This window comes from Onychostoma macrolepis, chromosome 01, assembly GCF_012432095.1.
Source record: "Onychostoma macrolepis isolate SWU-2019 chromosome 01, ASM1243209v1, whole genome shotgun sequence".
NCBI classification, from domain to species: Eukaryota; Metazoa; Chordata; class Actinopteri; order Cypriniformes; family Cyprinidae; genus Onychostoma; species Onychostoma macrolepis.
Window position 1 is genome coordinate 37318528 of NC_081155.1, and position 17603 is coordinate 37336130.

Sequence of the window (17603 nt, forward strand, 5' to 3'; positions counted from 1 at the left end):
GTTTCATCAGCAAGATTATTCTTTCTTTCTTTATTAGTAGTTTTATTATTGTTGTTGTTTTTATCATTATCATTATCATTATTATACTATTATTATTACTATTTTGATTATATTGTTTCGATTTTGATAATAAAAACAAACAAAACAAAAAGATTTAAACCAGGCCGAGGGTTTCTGGGCTTGGTGCGCAACGCAACGCAACGCAAAGCACTGAAACTGTTTCGCGCGAGGTCAGAGGTCGCGCGGAAAAACCGTTACAAACATTCAAGCGCAAGCACGAATATCTGAGGTAAGACAACAAAACCTTTCAAATAAATTATGATCTTTTTGAAAAGCTATGAAAATAACACCTACGTAATGTCATAATTGTGTGTTTCATAATGAATAAATGAGGACAGGCCACATAATTGTAGAAAAATTAAGTACAAACTATGTTAATGTGGCCACAATATTAAGTCAGTTTACCGGTCCAGAGTTAATTATTCCACATATACGATGGTTACTACACCTGAAGACCTTTTCTCAGATGTTTTATTTCAAGATATTTTTTAAGATTTTAGCCTGCTGGTTACCCGAGCGAGCACTCGTGTATTGATTATTTTCACCAACAGAGGGCGCTGAGAGCTACATTGAGTCCTTGGTCACATGCCGCTACTTCATTCGTGAAGAACCTGGACGACAGACGCTATTATCATCAATTCTCAAAAGAGACACCATTGTCCCTATCAAGGTAGTATGTTGAATTAAAATAATACTGTTTGTATGTACTTTATAACTGCCTTTATAACTATAATTTCATGACTCCTGTTGTTTTAACAGATTTAATGGGATGTACGGAAGAACTTAGCGACTTTTTCCTCACATTTATGCATTTGTTTGACATTGTTATTACAAAGCAACTTTCAGTGCATTCCCACTTTTAATGGGATGCTCAGTTAGGTGTAATGGTCAGGTCAGGTGTCCACATATATTTAGCTGAACTATATTGTGATCTTTGCAAATCATTGAGCTGTTTTTACCATACTAACATGCATCTTTCTGCAAACTTTTTTTGTAGGACTTCTTATTGATATTTCACCTGGATCAGTCTCAAGATAACATATTGCTTGTTTGTAGCAACATATTGTAGCAATAAAAAAAAAGACTTTAAAAGACTGAAAGAACAAAGCAAACAAGATCAAAATTAATTCAAGGTCTGTTTGGTTAGATGTGCACATATAGATGGTAATTTCCACAATGCAGTAAGTTTATAATTGTAGAGAATGATGAGGGTAAAAATGTTTTTCTCTATTTTCAGGTATGCAACAGGTGAACACAACAAGATGTCTTCAGCCCTGGTTACCAAATACCAGTTCTTGAGAGTAAAGACTGGCAGAGGATGTGCTTAAAAACAAATTCCAAAAGAGAAAGATCACCTTTGATTAATGTTGAAGAAATAAATGAAATTTGCTGCAGGTTCAGCAAAGAAAACAGATCATTTTATCAGGAGTCCATCAAAAATATGGCAGCCATTGTAGAGGTAGGTTTGCTAAAATAAAGTGACACTTCAATACTTACATTTCTATTATCAAGTGAGAATGTTTCATGTATATGTTTATTTTTCTATTATTTTTATTTATTTTGTAGATGGATGATCTATCTGGCCAAGATTTGTATCAAAAGAGGCCAAGGCCAGTAGGGGTAAGTGTCACAGACAGAGTCTGGTGGCACAGACAGTGATCAACGAGTGCCAAAGAAGAGCAGTTGGGGTAGATATTGTTACTGAGTTGAATGAATGTACTGTGCATGTTCCACAGTAAAATCAGCAAGAATGAATAAAGGGAATATTCAAACAAAAATAAAAATTCTGTCATAATTTACTCACCTTCATGTTGTTTCAAACTTGTATTACTTTCGTTTGTTTTGTGAAAGAAATTATTTTCAAGAATGTCACTGAAAATCATTGACATGTTGTTCTGGACCCCAGTGATTTTCATCATATGGACATTCTTTAACATTCTTAAAAATATCTTATTTTGTGTTCTGCAGAAGAAAAAGGGTTGTTTGGAACAACATCAGGGAGAGTAAATGACAACAAAATATCCCTTTAATGGGTCATATACTTTTGATTACAATTTGTTATATTTAGAATTAACTGTTTTCTCACTGATGTCAACTTATAATATTAGTAAGGGATTCTTACAACCAAAAAACTCATAATGTAGTTTTTCATGACGACTTGCCACCCTCTCTATTATTATCTCTTTTACATTGACAGGTTCAAAAATAGTCAAAGATTTATTACTGACTCATTTTTTTAATCTTAATTAAAAAATAATAATAGTAATTCACTTTAACTACTAAATATTGTTAACATTAACATTATTTTCTCCTTGTTTAGGAACCACATACACCCAACCCCGTGCTGTTTATAAAGGGACGTGCCTTGGATGCAGAGTCTCTTTTAGAAATAATGATGGAAGGGGAGGAGGAGGTCTGAGAAGTAGACAATGTGAACACCGCTCTACACTTCATCTTCAACACTGAATATGTTTCAAAGTTGAGAGACACCCTGACATTCATTGAGAACTGTTTAATGTATCATAATGCCAAAACCAATATGCCAGCCACAATGGACAGTTTTTTTAAATTAAATTAACGTATATGTATATGTATATAAATGCATGATGTTGATTGTTGTTTATTTATTAATGTGTTTGTTGGATTGTTTGTAACATATTTATGTTTGATTGTTGTTTATTTATTTATTAATGTGTTTGTTTGTAACACATATTTATGTTTGTTGTTTGTTTATTTATTTATGTGTTTGTTGGATTGTTTGTAACATATTTATGTTTGATTGTTGTTTATTCATTTATGTGTTTGTTGGTTTGTTTGTAATACATATTTATGTATTAAACAGTTTGTGGACAATCACAGTGTTCTGTCTATATAGTGAAATTGGATTAGTAATGTATAATAATAATAATAATAATAATTTTATTGCTATCTAGAAAAAGGTTAAAAAAGGAACCCATGAGGGTCATTAATGCACCTTTAAGTGAAGGTTCCAATTAGAACCTTTAAGGTTCCTCCACAGTTGCAATCTCCAGGAACCTCAAAAGGTTCATTTTTGAACCTTTTCTTCTAAGAGTGTAGAAGCCAGTGCCATTTGAAGTTCCAGTCATGTCTGACAACTGAATATGCTGGAGTTTGTTTTTGGATGAGCTAAGAGAATTTTTCTTGAATCCCTCCCGAACAACATGTGGTGATATAGGTGCTGTTTGACTGTCATTTTATTTTTAATCATTTTATTTGCATGTCATTAGTTTTGACAAAAGTACTGACTTCGGTACCAGTCTGTACTAAAATTTGAAAAACCTCCATTTCCTGCTAACATTTGAGCACTACTAAATGGATTCTTAAACACCTCTGATTGGCCATTATGTTCAAGCACTCAACAGATATGACTGTGATTGGCTACAATACTGTTCAACAGCGCTCAAATGTTCGGGGGAAATGGACATTTGAAAATTTCAGTACCAACTGGTACCGAAGTTGGTACTTTTGACTACACTACTTGTCATTTATATTAGTTTTAGTTTTTTATATATTTCAATTAAGCTTTTTTAGTTTTAGTATTAGTATATTTAGTACTCATTTCAGTTAGTTATCAGGACAGGATTGTAGTTTTAAGTTTTTCACCTAATATTTATATCAACCCGAGTCAATATGCTGTTTAGGGGGCCTAGAAACCATAGCTACGCCCATGTTAACAACACGAATGCACAGACTGATTGTGGAATAATGTGCACTGAATTATCCAGTACAGTTAGACAAGAAATGTGTATTTTGGAAATTAATTGGGTCAAGACTAATTTTGTTCAAACTAATAATTGAAAAATAAATACTAATTGACTGCTATTTTGAATATTGGGAGGACACATCTTAATGTTCAATCTATGGTGGTTAGGGCCATAGGCAGATTAACTATATGGGCATTTGGGCAAGTGCCCAGGGGCACCACGTCCAGGGAGGCCACCACGCAAATAAATTTTCTGCTGTAAAATAAGCGATGTATTCTGAAAACTTCTATCTAGCCATGGCCTATACAGTTCTCTGAATGCTTTGTTAAAAGGATTTTTTATTTATTTTTTTTCTCATGTGTGAATCAGTGGATGAGCGATCTATCGTCAGATTCACACATAGGCTATGCGTGAACCCGTGCACTTTTGTTTCGACGCCTAGGAGCATACTGTGTGGTGCATACCAACGGCGCAACCAGCAGGACCTGTTCCTCATCCGAGACACCCGCGGTGTTGTCCGTGCGGACCAACACGTGCTAGCCAAGCCGGACCGCTGCAAGGCTAGTAGCACTGCCAGCAACTCGAGGCAGTTGATGTGCCAAAGCAGTCGAAGCCCTGTCCAGAACCCCGAGACTGCCTGCCTATTGCATGTAGCACACCAGCCCGCACTGGAGGCATCCATTGTGACAACAACATGCCGAGACACTTGTTCTAAGGGTACTTCGACCCGTAGAAGGACAAGGTCCGTTCAGGGGCTGAATGAGTGGCAACGCGCTGGCGTGACGGTCACGCGAACTGTACCGCGGCGACATGCCCATCTCGGGACTCGGGAGTGTAACCTGTGCTGAAGTGGTCCCATATGAAGCGATCCGAGTGGCAAGACTCCGGCTGCGGATGCCATATGCCCCTGGAGCCTCTGAAAGTGTTTCAGTGGTACCACCATCCTGCCTCTGAAGGAACTCAGACAGGACAGCATGGACTGGGCACGCTCGTCGGTGAGACGCGCCACCACACTCACCGAGTCTAACTCCATACTGAGATTCTCTGCACGGGGGAGAGCTTGGTCTTTTCCCAGCTGACCCGAAGCCCCAACTGGCTGAGGTGCCGGAGCACCAGGTCCCTGTGATCGCACGACTGTTCTCGCGCACAAGACAGTTGAGGATCCTGATGCCCACTTCCCGTAACAGGGCAAGGGGCGCTCTCCGTGGCTTGCGTAAAGACACAAGGGGACAGGGAGAGCCCGAAGGGGAGGACCCTGTACTGCCATGCCCGACCCGACCCTCGAACGCAACCCGTAGGAACGGCCTGTGTCGAGGGCGAATCGAGACATGAAAGTAAGTGTCTTTCAGGTCAACCGCTGCAAACCAATCCTGGGTTTGGATGCATCTGATGATGCACTTGAATTGGACACGTCAACATCTTGAATGGAAGCTTGAGAAGGGCCCAAATGCGAGATTTGCAGATCCAGGATTGGCCAAAGGCCACCGCCTTTCTTGGGTACGATGAAGTAAGGGCTGTAATAACCCTGCCTCATCTCAGCTGGAGGGACCGGCTCGATTACATCCTTTGCCAGGAGGACAGCAATCTCCTCGCACAAGACAAGTGTGTCTCGGACTGCCACCGAAGTCTCGAGAGCGCCGCTGAGCTTAGGAGGTCGCCCAAGGTCTGACACATCCCCGCCGAACTCCCCAGGTCCCCGGGGGGACTGGCCAGGGATGCGTGGAGAGGCATCGCATCTCCCAACCGCAATCTCTTGGCTGCTGGCAAGAAGGGACATCGCAGGCGAGAGTGAGGAGGCAGTTCGTCGCACGCTGTCAGCCCACGAGCCTGAGAACCCGGAGGAAGGGGAAATTGCTCTTTTTTTGACAATGTGGTCACAGAATGAAATGATTCTCCCTCTGCCCTCCTTCGGGGGAAGTCCTTGCCATCTCCTGAGATCGAGCAGCTTCCCACATCTCCGGGTTGCCCGTGTCAGGGCCGCCTTATCGCCAGCTGGAACACAGGGGGAGCCTCGCTCCCGCGAGAGGCTCGACGCACCAGCCTAGGTGACGATTCAGCACGGGGAAGAGCAGCTCTGAAGGACACAGGAGGGCACCCACGGCGACGAGCAGACTGAGGCTTGCCCTGCGGCGGAGCGGTGGCAGATGGTGCATCACGGGCGAGATGTGTTGGATGGCCTCGGTCTGCTTCTGTACTGCCGAGAACTGCTGGGCACAGTCCTCGACAGTGTCGCCAAACAGTCCAGCCTGGGAGACGAGAGCGTCGAGAAAGCACACTTTGTCGACATCGCTCCTCTCAGCAAGGCTGACCATAGATGGCACTCTTGGACCACAAGTGTGGACATCAGCTTCCCGAGGGACAGCGCTGTGACTTCCGTCGCCCATAGGGCGAGGTCAGTCGCTGAGCGCAGTTCCTGCTTCAACCTCGGGTTGGTACTACCCTCGTGCATATTAATGCCTTGGCTTGGTGTACTCGCAGGATAGCCATGGCATGCAGAGAAGAGGCTGCTTGGCCTGCAGCGCTGTAAGCCATCAGCTTACAGGCTTGGGACGGGAGACGAGGACGATTCTTCCAAGTGGCGGCGTTTTGCAGTCACAGGTGCACCGCAACCGCATTCTCCACCTGGGGAATGTCAACGTACCCCCTAGCCACCCCACCATCAAGGGTAGCGAGGATGGGGGAGGCAGACGAGCTGCTTCTGGCCATAAAAAGGGGCCGTCCACGACTTAATTAGCTCCTCGTGCACTTCTGCGAAGAAAGGAACCAGGGCAGGGCGTGGTCATGAGCCACAGCCCGTGCCGAGGAGCCAATCATCCCGTCGCGAGGGCTCGGGACTGGGAAGTGTGCATGCCTCCATCCCGATGCTTGCAGCGGCCCGGGAAAGCACGGCCGTCAGCTCTGGGTCCGATTTGGCGGCGGCCGCAACACCCGAGGGGGCAGCCCCGCCGAATCGTCATCCTCAGAGGACGATTGCCCATCCTCCAATGCTGCGATCGACATCTAATCCTCTATCGGCACACCGAATGAAACTCTGGGCACGCCGTAAGAAAGCACAGCAGAATCACTGGGGAGCCGCACAGAACAGCTGCTGCGGGAGGAGTGAAAGGTCCGTGGGGACTGGCCCAGTGGAGAGCTCTCACTGTAACCCTCAGATCGCCCCAAGCACTAGCCGATGGTTCTCTGCTCATGGCAGAGAAGCTAGCACGGGTAGTGACAGAGGGAGCCCTCCCATCCCCGTGAGGAGAGAGAAGCGCGTTCGCAGCGCTGCCATGGTTACACGCTCAACACGAACGCATAAACCATCCACGAATGCAGCTTCAGCGTGCTGGATGCCCAGACACTGGAGACAACGATCGTGGCTGTCGACAGAGGATAGGTAACGACCGAAACCAAGAGGACACGGCCAGAACGGCGTCTTTAAAAAGACGTGAACCGACCGTGATTTGCTCTTTTAGGAAATCTGCTCTTTTAGTTGAAGTGCCCAGGGGAATCGATGCAGACAGGGACACCGCTGTTCGCACTGTGACGCCAACCAGAACAGCTTCCAGACAGATGATGAATGGCTTTGTGGAGATCAAGACATTAATCCACTCAGCTCCGAAGCAAAAATCTGATGAGTGGGTGCACCTGTCGCCTATTTATACCCGTATGCACGGGGAGTGGCTCAGGTATGCAAAATCTACTAGCCAATATTCATTTATGTTTTCTCTTAAAGTCAGAGATGATTGGGGCTCCCAAGTGAATCCCCTAATGTCGTCACGACATAACTCGTAGTGACCGACAGATAGGGAAATATATTTGACGCGATCACGCGCAGCAGTGCAAAGTTGATTCTGTGCTTACTTGATCTAATATTTTATGTTTTTTAAAATGTTGTAGATTTAAGTAGCAAATAAGAATCGCTAAAATTAATGCATATATTTTGAGAAAATGTCTTCTTTATGATTTTCAGTTTTGCTTAAGATAATTAAAGGGACAGTTTTTAAATAATGGGTTGTCGTGGCCTAATGGTTAGGGAGTCGGGCTTATAACCTGAAGGTTGCAGGTTTGATTCTCGCGCTGGCAGGAATTGAAGGTGGGGATTGTGAATGAACAGCATTCTCTCCACCTTCGATACCATGACTAAGGTGCCCTTGAGTAAGGCACTGAACCCCTAATTGCTCCCCGGGTGCTGGAGCAATGGCTGGCCACTGCTCCGGGTGTGTGTGTGTGCATTTGTTCACTACTCACTGCTGTGCGTGTGCACTTGGATGGGTTAAATGCAGAGCACCAATTTCGAGTATGGGTCACCATACTTGACAATACGTCACGACTTAACTTAACTTATAATGAAAGAATATGTAAAAGTATGGTATTTGGGGTAAAAAGCGTCTCTGCTGTTGGGGCTAAAGGCGCACAGTAATTAACATGATAATTAATAGATCGCTGACTTTTCCATTTGTTCACATGACATGGTTAGATTCACGTGGTAAATATCATATATTATGTTGTTATAAATATCATATATATTATGTATGTGTCCATATTAGAGATAATCACCATGTTTAGAATGAAGCCATCATATTTAAAAACATGATATTAATCATATCATATAATAAAATATAATTTGTTGTTACTACTGTAATTATATTTTCAATTATTATTGGATCTCCTTCAATACTTTCAGAATCTTTACTTATTAAAATGATTGTTTCTGTATTTTAAAATATGTTTTTCATATTAAAATTTTAATGACAGTAAGCCTATATTTATTTAACTTTTTTCTTTTTCTTTTTTTTTTCAAATTAAGCAGAAAACAGTACAAACTTTGCTAAAGTGATTGTTTTGAACAAGTATTAACTTAGACATTATTAAACAAAACATTATTTTAGCTGAAGTATTTGTATCAATGCCGTGTGCCTTTTACCCCATGCTGGTGGGCGTTTTACCCCCTTGCCACTTCATACATTTATAAGATTTTTAAACAAAATAAACAACTTGAATGATTTATTTTCACACAAAATCTGTTGCTCCAAATATGTTCAATGCAACGTATAAATTTTTTCTGCAATTATACATTTTAGGCACAGGTAATAGCACATTTTTTTCTTAAGGTGGGGCTTTAGCCTCGTTGTACCCTATATTTGTATGGCCTCCTTTGGCCTTGATAAAAGATTGCATTCTTGCTGGCATAATGTTTATGCACTTTTGTTGTTACTGACTTCCAAATAGTTTCTAGTTGTCCCCAAAGACCTGCTTTTGATTAAACTTTTGTGCAGTCTATCTTCGAATCCATTCAGTCCCAACAATAATTATATTATAGCGTTAGAAACACTACTGTGACTAAAGATCTTACACATACTGGTGAATTAACCATTACAGAAACATAAAAAAAAAATGATTTTGGTAATCAACAATAGACCAATACTTATAGTTTAGGGCAGCTGTGGCACAAACCTAACATTGGGTGGTGGCCTAATAAATTTGTTAAGCGCTATATATGTAATTGCAAACAAGACCATGCACTCATTGTCGCATTTCTGAAAACACCCTTTTTACACAAGGGAGTAAAACATTAGAAAAGGATTTTGTAAATTAAATATAAATTAATGAAAAATTAGCTGAGGACAACAATGACTCTAAAAAGACTATCCACACTTTCTTTGTTGGCCACAGAGTCTGAAGTGATTAACAGATTGGATTATTATACCTGTGAGAGTTGGCTTCACTAGTTATAAAATGTTTCAATGTGCTGCATACAGCTCAGATTTATATCTCATCTTAGAACAGATTTCACCTGTAAGAGGTGGGTTCACAAGTTATAAATAATTTATCAGAGTACACTGTAAAAAGTGGTAACCTGATTTGTAAGGATTTTTGTAGCCTTGTTATCAGATCAGTTTATTAATATAAAATTTTGTAAAAAATAAACAACAAAACAAAACAAAAAATACAGTTAATGTAAATTATCACATAAAGCACATTTCATTCATTCATTCATCCATTTATTTTTATTTATTTATTTTTTGTTTTTTTGTGGTATGGCGTGGCGGGTGTGGGCACTCTACGTGTCGTTGCCCAGGGGCACCAAAGGGTCTTAATCCGCCACTGGTTAGGGCCTTGTTGGAAGTCATTTAACTTTGTGGCCTCAAACTTAAATCAGTTCTATAATAAACTGGAAAGAAACTCCAATCTCCATTAAAAATCTCACCTCACATTTCACCATGTACTTAATATTTCCTAACAAGGTAAAGAAGTATAGATAAGAGAAGAGCGAGAATGTGGCCAAAGCATGGATTTGAACAAATCTTTAGCACTTTTCACAATTACCATTAAGCCTTGTGCTGTTTTCATTACCCACCCTGGAAATATAGAACAAGTTAGAAAAAAGTAGAAAATCCATTTGCCCACAACAGCAGTATGAAGAATGCCCCTCTTATCTTTTCATAGAAATATTTAATTGAAAGAGCGCTAAATCAATTCTCCTGTTTATTAGCCACTAATTACCTTAAACGAATTCTATATTTCTCCTTTGGGAGTCTCATTCTCTTTTTCTTTCCTTGTCGGACAACCCAGTGATTTTAGTGGTGGTTTTTCCTGCTGTGATCGTTATTCACGGCAGGAAGCTCTGGCAATGTGAATTTAAAGTATTTTATTATTCAACATACCTCTGTATAATAGCAGAATCATTATAGGTTTTACAGCACTGCTGGTAGACAATTTTACTGATGATGTGCTGCAATTTTACGCCTGGGGGCCACACATGGGCCAGACGGGGGTTATTGATTTATTTATACGTGGGGCAGAGATGAAATGCACTGCTAAAGGTTTGTGGACGGACAGCCAAATCATATTGCTAAATGTTGTGTCTTAGTCGCTCCACTAATGACCTGCTCAGGTGAAAAGAAGTGGCATGATCGCTTAACCCTGCCAGCTGAAAGTGTTTAGACGGATGTTTCTTTGAAACTGGACTTCTGGATGCGGTGGACTTCTGAAACAAGGCAAGAAGGTCTCCTGAACCTCAATATAAATTCACATTTTCAGTTCCATTTGATGTTTACACAGTTAAATGCTTCTGAAACAGATTATTTCACCTAAAAATGAAAATTTGCCAAAAGTATACTCACCCTCAGGCTATCCAAGATGTAGACGAGTTTGTTTCTTCATCAGAACAGATTTGGAGAAATTTGAAAAAAATCATTATAATAATCCACAAGTAATCCCAACGTGATTTCACGGCAATTTGTACATATTTTACTAAGTGGCTAATTTGTACAAATTCGTATGACCTCACTCGTACAAATTTTTACGGTTTGTGTAAAACCTTACATATTTTACGAGGTGGCAGATTCGTAGGAATTCATACGAATGATTACCCCTAAACTTACCCCTCAGAAATCGTACAAAATCATATGAGTGAGGTCGTACGAATTGGCCACCTCGTAAAATATGTACGAATTGGTCATGGGATAGCGTTGGTAATCCACGACTCCAGTCCATAAATTAACATTTTGTGAAGCAAATAGCTGTAAGTATGTAAGAAATAAACCAATCAAACATACAAAAACAAACACGCTTCCCAAGACATTAACTGATAGACTGGAGTCATGTGGATTACTTGTGGAATGTTGTAATGATTTTAACAGCTGTCTGAACTCTCATTCTGACGGCACCCATTCACTGCAGAGGATTCAATGGTGATGCAGCATGTGATGTAATGTTAAATTACTCCAAATCTTTTCCAATGAAGAAAAAAACTCATATACTTGGATAGCCTGAAGGTGAGTATATTTTCAGCAAATAAAATTTTTTGGGTGGACTATACCATCGAGCATTTATTTTTAATTGCTTAAATACAATGAAAAGCATATTTTGTTAAATTTGTTACTTACTGATGTTCAACTTTTAATAGTTGCTTTTCGGATCATTAGTGAACAAATTATTTGTAATATATTGAAAATCATAAATCACAGATAATAAATGAAATGAAACCCAAGCACTATTTGGAAAACAAATCCTGACATTTTGTAATTTTTTTTCTAATGTTAAAAACTTTACAGACATTTGTAATTTGTTGGTAACTTTAATAGATTGTTTTTGCTGTGCATAAAATTAATGCACGAAAACTTGTGATTTATATTTCATCCATGTCGATATTAATATAACAGCTTGTTCGTACTTGACCTACTCCAAATTTTGTTACTGTCTGTAATAGATTGTTTTGTTTATAATAAAACTTTTGATTTATCATCTAAATACATTAGTATATTAATAAAACAACTTGTTTTCTTTAGGTAGAAATAATAACCACTGCTTCAAGCTCCAACACATTTAGAATATTTTAATGTGTTTAATAGACAGTGTCTTGGTTGCTGGATATTGGTATTTTGTTATTCATTTTTAATCATTTTTAAACAAAATGTTTTTTTGTTGTTGTTGTTTTTTTTTGTGGTCCCTCAGAGGAAATGCAAATATTTAGCAAATTAATGGACATGAATGCATATGTCAGGCCATAAATCCACAAGAGCTGTGAATGGATGCCTGTTTTGGTGTTCTATTCCTCCTGTCACATTAATAATTTTCTAGATCTGCCTCTGCTGTAGTTAAACGACTGATTTCTACATTTATTCTTTCTCATATTTTGTTTTGTTTTCCATTTTTGTACTGTTGATTATTTTCTGACCTAATTTGTTTTTGCACGCGTGTGACTAAGTGTTGGTCAAAGAGTGTATTTTAGCTAAACACACTTCTGGTGTTTCACATTCTCTCTGATTCTACTGTTTTATCTCCTACAGAGGCGAGTTGAAATTTTAGCACAAGCTCAGCAATAGCCGTGACTGGGCAGGAAAATACAGGCAGTAGACCACATGCAGATCTGCACCAATCAAATTGTCCTGCCCTCTCTCAGCTGGAGTTGACTGAGCACCACAACTCATCACTTCCAGAAAACACTGAAAGAGATTGACATGACTGAGAAGCGCTTGGCTATGCGCACAGTCTCCATTACAATAGTGCTATTCTTTTTGTGTTTGTTCTTTTCTTATGTTTCTCATTTTACTCTTTAACTGAGTGTGATGAGACAGGGCAGGTATGGCATCCCAAAGGGCCCAAAAATCTCAGGCAGTGCTCCCTGATGGTTGAGGCGGCTGTTATTCACAGTTTATGAATTTTAATAAAGTTCAGCTTGAGCGTCTCTGCTGTTTTCCTATTTCCTGCTGAAATGGCTTCAAACCACCAGGGATCTGCATGCTGTATTTATAGACACTTTAGCATCAGGGGAATCTATCGCGGAAAAGAGGTGTGTCTGCATGCATTGATGTGTGTGTGTGCAGCGATGTTAAATGACAAATAAGGGAGTTATGTTGACCTGACCCCATGTGGCTAACTACTGTGATGTGTACTTTCACTGTCAGCTGTTTTCAACAGTAATTTCAGATCACTCTAATAGTATCACATCTTTCTAGGGAAAAATGAATAAATAAATAATAATAGTAATAATGGTGCCAGATAGTTTAATAGAATAACAGTGATTTGACAACTCACTGTTAACATGGACATTTTGCACATACATAACATTTAAGTGACTATACAACATCTTGACCCCAATGAAATAGTTTGACAAATTATTTTCTGCTTGAAATATTAACACTAATCTTAAAATGCTATGACTTTATTCTTTTACATTGCATAATATTCTCAAATGTTTAGGATCAGTAGTTTTTTTTTTTCTTTCTGAAGGATCATGTGACACTGAAAACTGGAATAATGGCTGCTGAAAATTCAGTTTTGCCATCACAGGAATAAATTACTTTTACATTTTGAAATATAATGCAATAGAAAACTGAAATTACTTTAATCTATCTGTATCTATCTAATAAATACAGGCTTGGTGAACATAGACATATAAGACATATAAAACATTTGCACGGTACTGTAATCTTCTAAAGACATTTTTTTAAATGAATAAATTCCTACTCTAGTTATGATTAGGAAAGGAAACAAATAATAAAGAATGACTGTTCAACCAAAAACAATGAATTACAATTTGCATCTTGCTAATGCTTATTGGAAGCAGTTGTTACAAAGACAGGGGGGATTTTAGCATTTTATAGTAAAAATGTATGTAGTGTGAGATGAATTGTCAATTTGATTCATTTTTTAAATAGAAAGTCTTTGTTAACTTTTAGGTTTACACTAGCTTATTCAATACTAAAGATTTTAGCTTTGTAATCTTTGAAAGCATGTCTCAAGCCTCGATCACATGTCCAGTTGTCCTTTCAGAGATTACCCAGCAGACTTTAGTATGTTGGTGTTTGTGTGAGTCTGGGAATGCGTTTGCTTGTGTATTTGTATGTCTGAGTGTGTATATGTGTGTTGGCTTTGCCATAGTGCTAGATGGAATATGGCTGGCACAGTGGGCCGAAGAGTGGCGGCAGTGACGGTTATCACAAGCACACAGACCAGCGTTTAAGGGCCGTGCCAGTGTGTGTATACAGTATGTGTGCTCCCCATGGGCTGTGCTGAAATGCCATCAGCCCAAGTGCCCAGGGTGAGAGTGTGTGCTGCCACTTACCCTTCTCCAAGAGGGCATCAGACTGACAACACTGACATGCCACCGGCACCATGCCAGCCATCTGCACATACACAGAGAGAACATCAACACAACAGGGTGAAATTGGGATATTTGTTACTTGCTGAGTGACAGAAAGGACAGGGGACGGCTATCGACAGATGACAGAAAAGTACCATGGTTATACAATGTTTTTTGGTCAACGATTATGTACGATTTAGAATGTTGGGAGCAAAATAAACATACACAGCTCATTCTGGAATTTTGGGGTTGGTAAGATTGGTTATTTTATTTTTTTCTTTATTTTATGGTCTTTTATGCTCACCAAGGCTATGTTTATTAAATATAGTAAAAGCAGTAATATTTTAAAATAATATTACTTTTTTTTTTTTTTTTTTTACAAATTGTAAAGTGCCATTTATTTCTATGATGGCAAAGCTGAATTTTAAGTTATGCTGTGTTGAAAACAGTATTTTTGTAGTATTTTTTAAGGATTATTTGCATGCATAAACTTGACTTGACTTTGACCTATTTGCTGAATAAAAAGTTTAAAAGAACAGAATTTCTTTGAAATATAAGTCTTTTGCAAATATATATATATATATATATATTCTACTGTTATTTTTGATCAATTTAATGTATGCTTGGTGAAAAAAATATGACTTTATACATACACACACACTCACACATATTTATGTATATTTTATTAGATTTTAAATTTTATACTATAATTTTTTTAATACAAAAAAAATCTAAAATTAAAAAATGTATAAAACATTTATCCCTTCTTTATAACAAAAAAAAAACCTTTATGATGGTATTTTTATACAGTAGCTAAAAGATCTAGATATTATGAAATATAACAGATCAAAACTATTTTTTACTGCAACATTTTTCCTTTTCAGTAGCATTTTTGTCAAATTTCTAGTCAGTATTAGCTGAGGTACCACCACAGTATTTTTTTTTTGTGAGAAGGTGTTAGGAAGAAAGAGAATGAATTTATCATAAAAGAAGACAAATAACAAGAAATTATATGAGCTCCCAGAATAAAGTGAGTGTGTTTGTGTGCAGAGATGCTATATTTGGCACTGAGAAGATAGTGACTTAAATCTTACACTAATTGCTCACATCGCTACTTCCTCACAGCAAAGATCAGCAGCACTCCAGCAGTAATTACATCTTTAACTCAAATTATATTGGTACATTTAGAAACGCTTCGCAAAAGCGCTCTCAGTGAGACCAGTGTTTCTCGCTAAACTCTCTCTTTACTGTGGTTTTGCTGATGATATGAACAGTTCATTTGTTACCAAATGTTGCATGCGTCTCCCTGTAGAAGTGTGAGACATCTTAGTTTTCTCTGCATCATGAAGAGGCTTATTGGTTTTCTTTTGTTTAACTTAGCGGGAGTTGTCTGGAAATTACAGGACAAACAAGCACATACAGTTTGCTGAACTTCTATGATTATGTACCAAATCTGCGTGTGTTCATCAGTCAACAAAGGGAAAAAAATGTTTGACTGAAAATGCTACTTTCGTGTTGTTTCATTATGATTATGTAAACAAGACTGATGTCAAAAATGTATAATATGTGCAGGAAAATGTTCAGCAAATGCACTGAAGCGATGCACCATCCTGAGACATTCAAACTTTTTCGACATGCTTCTGAATTGTACATCATACAGGTTAACCTGTCATACATTTCAAGAGTAACCAACTTTAAAGACTCGCTTTAATGAATCAATATCTTTTTTTGTGGTGAGGCAGGTGTCTCCACTTGACAACTAAAAGCACATCTTATGTGAGAGCTTTAGAAGACCTGAAAAGCTTTCACTTGATTGATTGTGATGATCACAAGGCACAGAAATATTTGTCTTTGTTAGTCGCTCTGTTCCAGATTTTCTGATAGGTCGTGAAGGAGATTGAAGATGATGTATGCATTATTAGAGTATGTAATGGATTACATTTACATTTAATAATTTAGCAGACGCATTTATCCAAAGCAGCTTATAAATGAGATGACTTACCAGTCAGTAACAGCTAGTGGGGGAGGAAAATTCTCATTCTAGAGAGCGTCTGATTAGACAGAAATATTTTCAGTTTGCTTTCAGTTTTATATTTTTAGGTTTTTTTTTTTTTTAGGGTTTTTTTTTTTTTGTTAACTTTACTTTGTTTTACTAATTGTTACAAGCTTTTATATGCACATTATGTATGTATATATACATTGATGGCCAAAATTATTAGAACACCAGTATTTTCACCAGCTAAAAATGGTTTTAAGTCAGTTATTTCTATTTTTGCTGTAGTGTGTCAGTAAGAAATATCTATTTTGCCATTAATTGAAATAATCTAGTGAGATTTTTGTTTGCACAAGGAGTCTGACAACAGCCACTGCTCCACACAGAGATCTGATCTCATCATCATCCAGTCTGTCTGGAATGATGAAACAGAACAAACTGAGACAGACTAAGGCTGGCCACACACTAGATGATTTTAAGACTGATTTGCCGAACGGGGAGGGGATGCGACAAGCCCCGATTCGAGGCTTGTCGCAAACAATTTTTTGTCCAAAAATCCTCTCTTGTGTGGTGTCGTTACTATTATTTATCTGCTCCCGATGGAGACGGAGCGCCCCCGAACTCAAATGCTACGTGTCAGACTCTTGATCAGGCTGCCTCTGACGTGATACCCATGATTTGAAAATCGTCTAGTGTGCGGCCAGCCTAAATCCAAAATAACTGTGGCAAAGTCTCCAAAGATGCTTCATGAAACCTACCTGCAAAGCTCCCTGAAAAACTATGCGCAAGTGCTCCTTGGGCAAAAGCTGCTTTAAACGCAAAGGATGGTCACACCAAATGTTGATTTAATTTAGTTAATAGAAGTTAATTGATGAAGAAAATCTATTTATGACATTATTTTGACAGCATCCTCATGGTCTCAAGGGCATGGTCTCAAAATTAAAGATGGAGGATGCAACACAATGCCAGCAGGGGTCATTCATACTTCATTAAATAAATAACAAACATTTAATTTTCCATAATACATGGAATAGCCTAGTTTTGAAGCTACATTATTGCTTTTTTATGTTGCTAATGGTGGTTGCTAAGGTCAGTGATACACAGAACCGTTGGATGATGTGGTCATAGCTGTGCTTTATCGTAAATAAAACACAGCTGCTGACCAATCAGAACCGAGGACTGGAACTAACCTTTATATATATGTTGTACTGTCTACGAAATATTTATATAGCCGCCTGTTGCTGCTTTCATCAAG

The 17603-nt window shown here is 38.8% G+C and overlaps 1 long non-coding RNA gene across 2 annotated transcripts; it reads left to right on the forward strand.

Moving 5' to 3' along the window:
• The first annotated feature begins 224 nt into the window (after positions 1-224).
• Positions 225-2693, forward strand: LOC131549045 (uncharacterized). Of its 2 annotated transcripts, none has more exons than XR_009273321.1 (5): positions 225-289; positions 612-730; positions 1058-1519; positions 1627-1748; positions 2381-2693. It is a non-coding gene; the product is annotated as an uncharacterized LOC131549045 (long non-coding RNA). The 2 variants fall into 2 exon arrangements; XR_009273320.1 differs by having other exon boundaries at positions 1298-1519.
• The last annotated feature ends 14910 nt before the right edge of the window (positions 2694-17603 follow it).